Below are 6,972 nucleotides of genomic sequence, written 5' to 3' on the forward strand. Positions count from 1 at the left end.
AGACATCCTGGATGTCAGACTGAATTCAGCTTCAACCAAGGGCAAAGGGCTGAAGTCAAGGAGAGACTTCCCTCTATGGGCATCGTAATGCAGCTGCAGGATTTTGAGCTCCCTCCAGCTGCAGCACTAAGATGACCTTAAGTCATCTTGACCAAGTCTCAAAGGCATTTCAGAATTGCTCCTGTGGCATGTCCACGCTGGCAGGGGAGAAGCCCAAGACCAAACAAACCATAGCAGCCAGCCCAAACAGGAGTTATATCGCCTGCTCCCCCTGCAGATACACAATTAACCGCAACCACCATCCTCAAGAGCAGCTGGACTCTGCAGAGCAGTATTTCCTACTTGCACAATGGCCACAGCTGAAGCCATCACCTGTTTGAGCATGCCCTTTCCAAACCCAACTCAGACAAGTCCTTTCAAACGTAACCTCCAAAATTAAACCTCCTAACTCCTGAAGTAAGAACTGCCACAGACGCCCCATGAGATGCTCAGTAAGTTGTTCAAGGCAAGGCAGATTACTGCTAGCAAGGAACCACAGCATTTGGGGAAATCTCACCAAGCTACTCTCAGATGACTCTGCTTGGCCTCTGGTGACAGCAAAGGTGCAAATGTACAGCGCAGGGTCAATGTCCATGGCTGGCTATGCTGAGGTCCACATTGCAACAGCAAGAATCCAGCTAGCTAGCACGCACCTCTGCAAATTGGACTGTCCTTCTGATAGCTTCACAAGCTGTCCCCTTCACCCCACAAGCCCCAGAGTGCTGCTTGGGGGAAAAGTCATGGAGGAGACATTTGTATAAAGTCGAGAGGAGATAGGAAAAACTACTTCTGAGCTGGTAATTTTAAAAGGAAGCAACTTCAAGTAAAGTGACCTGCAGCTGGAGCTTTGCAAACACCACACAGGATCTTTACGTGGCACTTTGCAGGCCAACGTGAGCTCACTCGGCCAGCCTGCCCAGCCGGCTGAAGGCAAGACAGCAGTTTCCCAGGAGTTACAGACCCACGGTTAGTGTGGCTGTGAGCCCAAGACAACAAGCCCTGCTGATAGGTAGGGTAAATTACGTCAAGCTTGGCATTGCCTTATGTGGCTTCTGGGTGGCCAGGTGCATGGACAGAGGTCTGCCATCAAGATGTCAGGCTAGGCATACCCTGAAGGCTCCCAGAAAGATCAAGTAGACTCATATTCTAGCTACTGCAGCCCACAGTCCCATTACATGTGGAAATCCTCTGTGGGTAACCTCCAGAGCCAAAGCGACAAAACAGCAACTTCCCTCCCATGTGCCTCACCCTTCCTGGTATCACTCTTCTCCCCCAAAGAGGGAAGAGAGTCTCAACAATTTGTCTTTGAGGAGTTTCCCCCCATCAATGAGCACATACTGCTGTATGAGATCCTTTCGCTATTGACTTGACGGCCACCTGACTTACTCAAGTTCATTTCTCCACGTAAGACATTCTCCATGTAAGACTTTCTCATCTGGAAAAGACTTCGAGTTAGTTTAGGTTAGTTGGGCTAACCCTTGCACCATCAGGGTTACTGGGGATAGAAAGCCTTCCACCAATATAGAAGATACATTTTGGTGTAGGACTTAATGTCTTGCTCCACAGTGCTGGAAGGCTACAGAGCAAAGCTGACTCATTCCCCCTATCTGGATGGGTTTGGCAGCAGGATGGAAAAATGTTGGACAGAAAAGAGTTGTTCCTTGGAGCCCATGCTGGGGGAGGGGGCAGGCAAAAACGTTCCCAACCAGACCTCCCTGCAGCTCTGCGTCGTGCAGAGCCTCTGGCCAGAAGGGCAAAGCCAAAGGCGCAGAAATGTGTAACGGACCCTTCGTGAGCTAGGACCACCCAGGCACACCGATACGACGACTAAACTGGCTGCCCCCAGGTCTGTAAAAGGATGGTGAAGGGCAATAGGTGGGGAGAAAAAAAGGGGAGAGCAAAAAATTTGGCCACAGCACTTGGCAGATTGAACAGAGACTGAGGAGAGAAGGTGTGTTGCAACAAGTGTATGGTACCTCCCCAAACCTCCAGGCAGAGTGTGGGCGCTAAATAGGGACATGTGGCCATTTCTTTCACAGCTGAGTGAAGTACAAAAAGTAAATGGCCAGCATAAAAATAATGAGGAAAATGAATGAAAACATCAATTCCAAAAGAACTATTAGGATCCAGGGCCAGATTTCGAAATTCTCAGCTTCCACAATTGAAGCCAGATTTTCAAAAGCATTCTCAGTTCTTGACATGCTGAGCTCTCCTGAATAGGCAACCAACTTATTTCGATGCCTAAATGGGAGCTGACCTCTTTTGAAAATGTTGCCCTTAAGCAGCCTGCAGTAGTGCAAAGCAAGGAACTTTATTAATCAGGCAGCTTTCGATCTGCCCGGCGTCCCTGCAAGCACCCGCCAGAGCGGGCTGCGGCAGGAGAGGCAGCAGAGGTGGGGAGCGCCGGAGGCCCCGGTTGCCTTCCCGGAGCTGGTGGTGCCGGGCAGGGGGGCTGCACCGGGAGATGCAGGACCCCTCTGCCGCCTCCTCTCCCCAAGGCGGGTATGCTACGAGACACCCCTGACACCACCAGCCTCGACAGCTCCTGCTTCATTGCTATTTGGGAAAAGAAAGAGTTAAAGTCATTTTAAAGAGCTTCAAGGGGGGGGCAAACAAAAAATTATTTGTTTATTTATTTTTAATTCTTTCCTGCCAGGTTAAAATAACAATTTCCTGTCGGTGGAGCTAAGGCTCTAAGTCCTTTTCAGACAGCCCAGTAAATCAAAGGAGGGGCCATTAAGAGGACAAAATTAATGAGAGCTTCATCAGATATGGCGGGGGGGGAGGGGGGCGAGGGGTGTAAAATCTGTCGGCTCAGCTTCGTGCCACACACCTAAGCCCCCCGAGGCCCCCGCGTGCAGCCCCAGCTGTGCCGCGGCGCGGGAGGGCATTGCACAGGGCGTGGAGCGAGAAAGACAAAAAACCAAAGGTGAAGATACAAAAGAGAAGAAAGGCGCACGCGTGGAGGGGGGACATGTGTGATAAAGCTGGAAAGGAAAAGGGGATCCGAATTAAGTGCAGGCAGCAGGAGAGGTGTTTGCTGATGGGAAACTGAAGGTTTTACTGAGGAAATGCTGCCCACAGCCCCAAGCCCCCTCCTGCTTAACAAGGGCCGGCCAAGCAGCCCTTGTTACTGCCACGCTGTCTGTGATTTACAAGGCTCCCAAATAGGAACCAGCCTCTGCGGCGGCTCCGGGGCAGCGTCCCCGCACCACACGCCCCAGGCGGGGAGGGGGGAGATGCAGAGGTGGACCGGGTCCGGTCAGATGCATCCACGCTGTTACCCACGGGCAAGACCCTACAGGACAGCAGGCGTGCCGGCACCCACGAGGGCGGTTTGGGGCTGTGGCAGGCGGCCGGACCCCGAGCCCCTCTCTGTGCAGGGGAGGAACCGCGGGAAGGGGAAGGGGTGGCTTTGCACTAAGGCAAAGGCTGCAGCCACTCAGGTCCAGCTACCAGCTGGGGACACCCTGGGTGACTCTGGAGAATTCACTGCAGCTGGTCTCTGTTTCCCACGGGTCAAGTAGGGACAACGATACTCCCAGTTCTGTTTTATACATTGAGACTTAAGGTCTTCAGAAAAATCAATGTCCTACACAGTACAGTGTGCCAATTTTACTTGTAATCATTAGTTTTTAATACAAGGAAGTATTTTTTTCGTTGTTCCACGGAGCTTAAAGCAATGAAAAAGAAAATGTAAAAGAGACAAAAGCCACAGTATCCCTTTGCTTTACAAATGGGAGAACCTGAGGGCTAGAAGAGGAAGCCAACCTGGCCCAAGGCTATACAAACCACAATAAAGTGGTGTCAGGGCTGGAAACCAAAAGCTCCCTGAATGGGAGCTCCATCCCATCAGGCAAGCTATTCTTGAATCCCAGACCTTTGATGTCCTGTCTGAAAAAAACACCACACAACTGTATAATCCTCTAACTGAAAAAGTAACCTGTCAAGGTGACACACCTGAGCAGGTCAGCTGCACAGTCCTGGGCACGGATGGCAATCTGGGCACCCCTGAAGCAGACTGCTCCAAAACCATCAAAGAAAAACATCCCAGAGGGCAAAATTAACCTCTACCAACCCCCATCCACACTCCAAGTATTACTTTCCCACCGTTAAGTTACATTCACTCTCTCTGAAGGGGTTTGGAAAAGGAGAGGTTGGATGGGGATCCCAAAAGGATGAGGACGCAGATGCTGTAGGGAGAGGGAGATGCTGTAGGGAGAGGCAGGAACCCGAATGGGAGGTGGGTGGTGTCAGGAGGGGGCAGAGAGAAGGAGCGTCCAACATTACACTGCCATGTTTAAAGTCAAGGAGGTAGCACAGCATACATGCAAACAGAGATAAAAGCTTGCCTGCTTCCCTCTGTAGCAGGGAAAGCTCCTGACTTCAGAGTGCATTAGCTCTGTTAACACAGCCTTTTATTAACTGTGTGAGGAGTTCACCTCCACCCCCCACCTTTTTTAAAGTGATTAGGCAAAAAAAGACTCTCTTACTGGCTACTTCTGAGCTCAGCGACACCATCAAGAAGCCATGACACAGAAAGCCTGGGATAAATTCATGCTCATAGTTGGGAGAAAGAAAATATCCAGAGCAAAACCTGGCATGGCACCACCACCATGCAGATGAGCGAGTTCGCCTGCACACTACAAATCATGCTTGGGCACTGGGTGTCCCTAAAAAAGAACCACATATTTTCTCCAAGCAACTCCTGAGCAATTCAGTGGTGATAGAGCTGGTTTACCTTCAAGTTCAGTTTATTTTTTAGGGAGGCATCTGTCTCCCTGAACATAACTGCTCGTGCAAACCAAACCAGCAACGATCCAAACAAACCATGCAGCAATCGTTGTGACTTTTTTTTAGTCTTCCTCAAGACAAAGCTACTGCTCTGGGCAGTTCCTTTCCACAACAGCCTGCGGTATCACCCGGGCCGGGGAGGGGGGGGACTGGGCATGCTGCCTCCAAATTAGCAACAGGGTGCAAAGCCTTCCCATTGCCCGTCTGACTTTTGCTCGCACCCCTGTAGACTCAACGCCTGTGTTTTCTGGCGCCTCTTCATCCAACAGTTCCTCTGAAACGAGCGACGCTTTCCAGCAGGCACTGATCAGGCTGACCTTGCCGAGCCCCAGCGAACCCCTTCACGTTGGCATTTCATCAGCCAGTGAGCACGGGGCCACCTGAAGAACAAAACGTCACCCTTGTGCCAGCCATGGGCTCCCCGGCATCAACACGGCGAGCGTGGCTTGCCTCGGCTGGTGCTTGCGGCACGGTGGTCCCAGGGCAGCTGGACCCACCAGCCTGAGACAGCTCTGCTGCAGGCGGGCTGGGGATGCGAGGATGGCCTTGCCCCATGGGATACGCCTCCCTTTTTGCGTGGCTACCAGGAGATGAGCCCCATGCTAGAACAGAGTATGCACGCCGGCTTTTGCTGCCCCTTGGCGCGCCCCGAAAACAGCTCCAGCCCTTGAAAAGACAAGGCTAAAGTGTAAGAAGGAAAAGAAAGAAAACCCGCGTCCTTTCTTCAATATCTTGCTCCCCCCCATGCCCTAGACACTTAATTTCCCTCCTTCTCCCCCCCCGGCTTCCCCCTCCATTCTGAGTAAATTCAATTTGACAACCCTGCTAATTGGATAAACGCTGCTCCCTACGCTCCTTTAAGGCTGCCCGCTTTTCTCTCCTTGTTTTTGGAGGGCGATTGTGGCTGTTCTTTAACATGAATTCCATCTGCTTTATTTCTCCTCTGCCCATTCAAGACCCCCTCCTGAATATGTATGAGGGGCTGCGCTCCCCCCACCCCTTTCTCCTCCATCCCACCTCCCTCCCTCATCACCCCCCTCCCCAACCCGTCCCTCTCCCTGCCCTCTCCCATTGCCCGGGACAATAACCCCCCAAATGCCCTCTTTGCCCACCCCGGCCCTTTTTGCTTTAGATAAACACAGGCAGTGTCAAGTGTGAGGAGGGGGGGGAAAGGATGGGGTTCAACTGCCAGTCAAGCCTCGGGCCCTCAATGAAGCCCGGAGGCCTACCCTAATCTGCTGCATGCTTGCCATATGGGAGCTGTGTTGCCCTGGGAAACACTAACAGGCAGAACGGAGCTTAATAGAGTCCATATTCATTGTAATGCAGTGAAATGGCTCGAGGGACTATTGCCCCTTGGGTCTGTTTTCATTCTTCTGTTCCCCTTCTTTCTTTTCTCTCTCTCTCTCTTTTTTTTTTTTTTTAATAAATTTTTTTCCTCCCCTCCTTCTCCACCCCCGCCTTTTTTTTTTTTTCCCTCCCCCTCTCCTTTCTTTTTTTCTTCCTTTCAAAAGGGCCAAGTCCCTGGAGAGCTCTAATCTGGAGAGGCTGGGGGCTCCCCGAAGGGCCGGCCAGCGGGGCAGGAGCAAGAAGGGGGAAGGGAGAGGGTAGAGGTGGTCAGGGAGGCGAAGGAGAGGTGGAGGGCAAGAGGAAAGTAGCAACTAATAAGCATGCAGCCAGCCAGCTGTCAAGATGCTGACAATGCTGCTTCGGGTGCAAAGAGCCCGGCCGCCAGCGCTGGCACAGAGGCTGGGGCAGGGTCTTCCCGGGGAAGCGCTCGCCTCGGCTAAAAGCCTCCATCCTTGCCTGCCGAACGTGGCACAAGCGACAAAAAAGAGAGCGAGAAGGGCGCAGATGGAGCGTGCTGCGCAGCCTCTCCAGAAACAAAGTGCACCTAGGAAACAGATGTTGTTGCTGCAACAGGCCCGGAGCTGCTGGCTGCTCTTTGGTTCCTTCTCCCAAGCGGGCGAGGGGGGAAAGCGGCCCCGCAGCAGCCACCGGGACAGGACACCTCTCCGGTCAAAACGTTTCAGTCCAACTTCAGTCCCAACCCAAGAGAGCTGCCAGAGCTTTAGACCGAGTTCTCCTCTGCGTTCCACATCCTTCTCATCCCTGATCCACCTGTAGACCCTCCAGCCT

The sequence above is a fragment of the Phaethon aethereus genome (assembly GCF_964289735.1).
Source record: "Phaethon aethereus genome assembly, chromosome: 1".
In the NCBI taxonomy this organism is placed as follows: Eukaryota; Metazoa; Chordata; class Aves; order Phaethontiformes; family Phaethontidae; genus Phaethon; species Phaethon aethereus.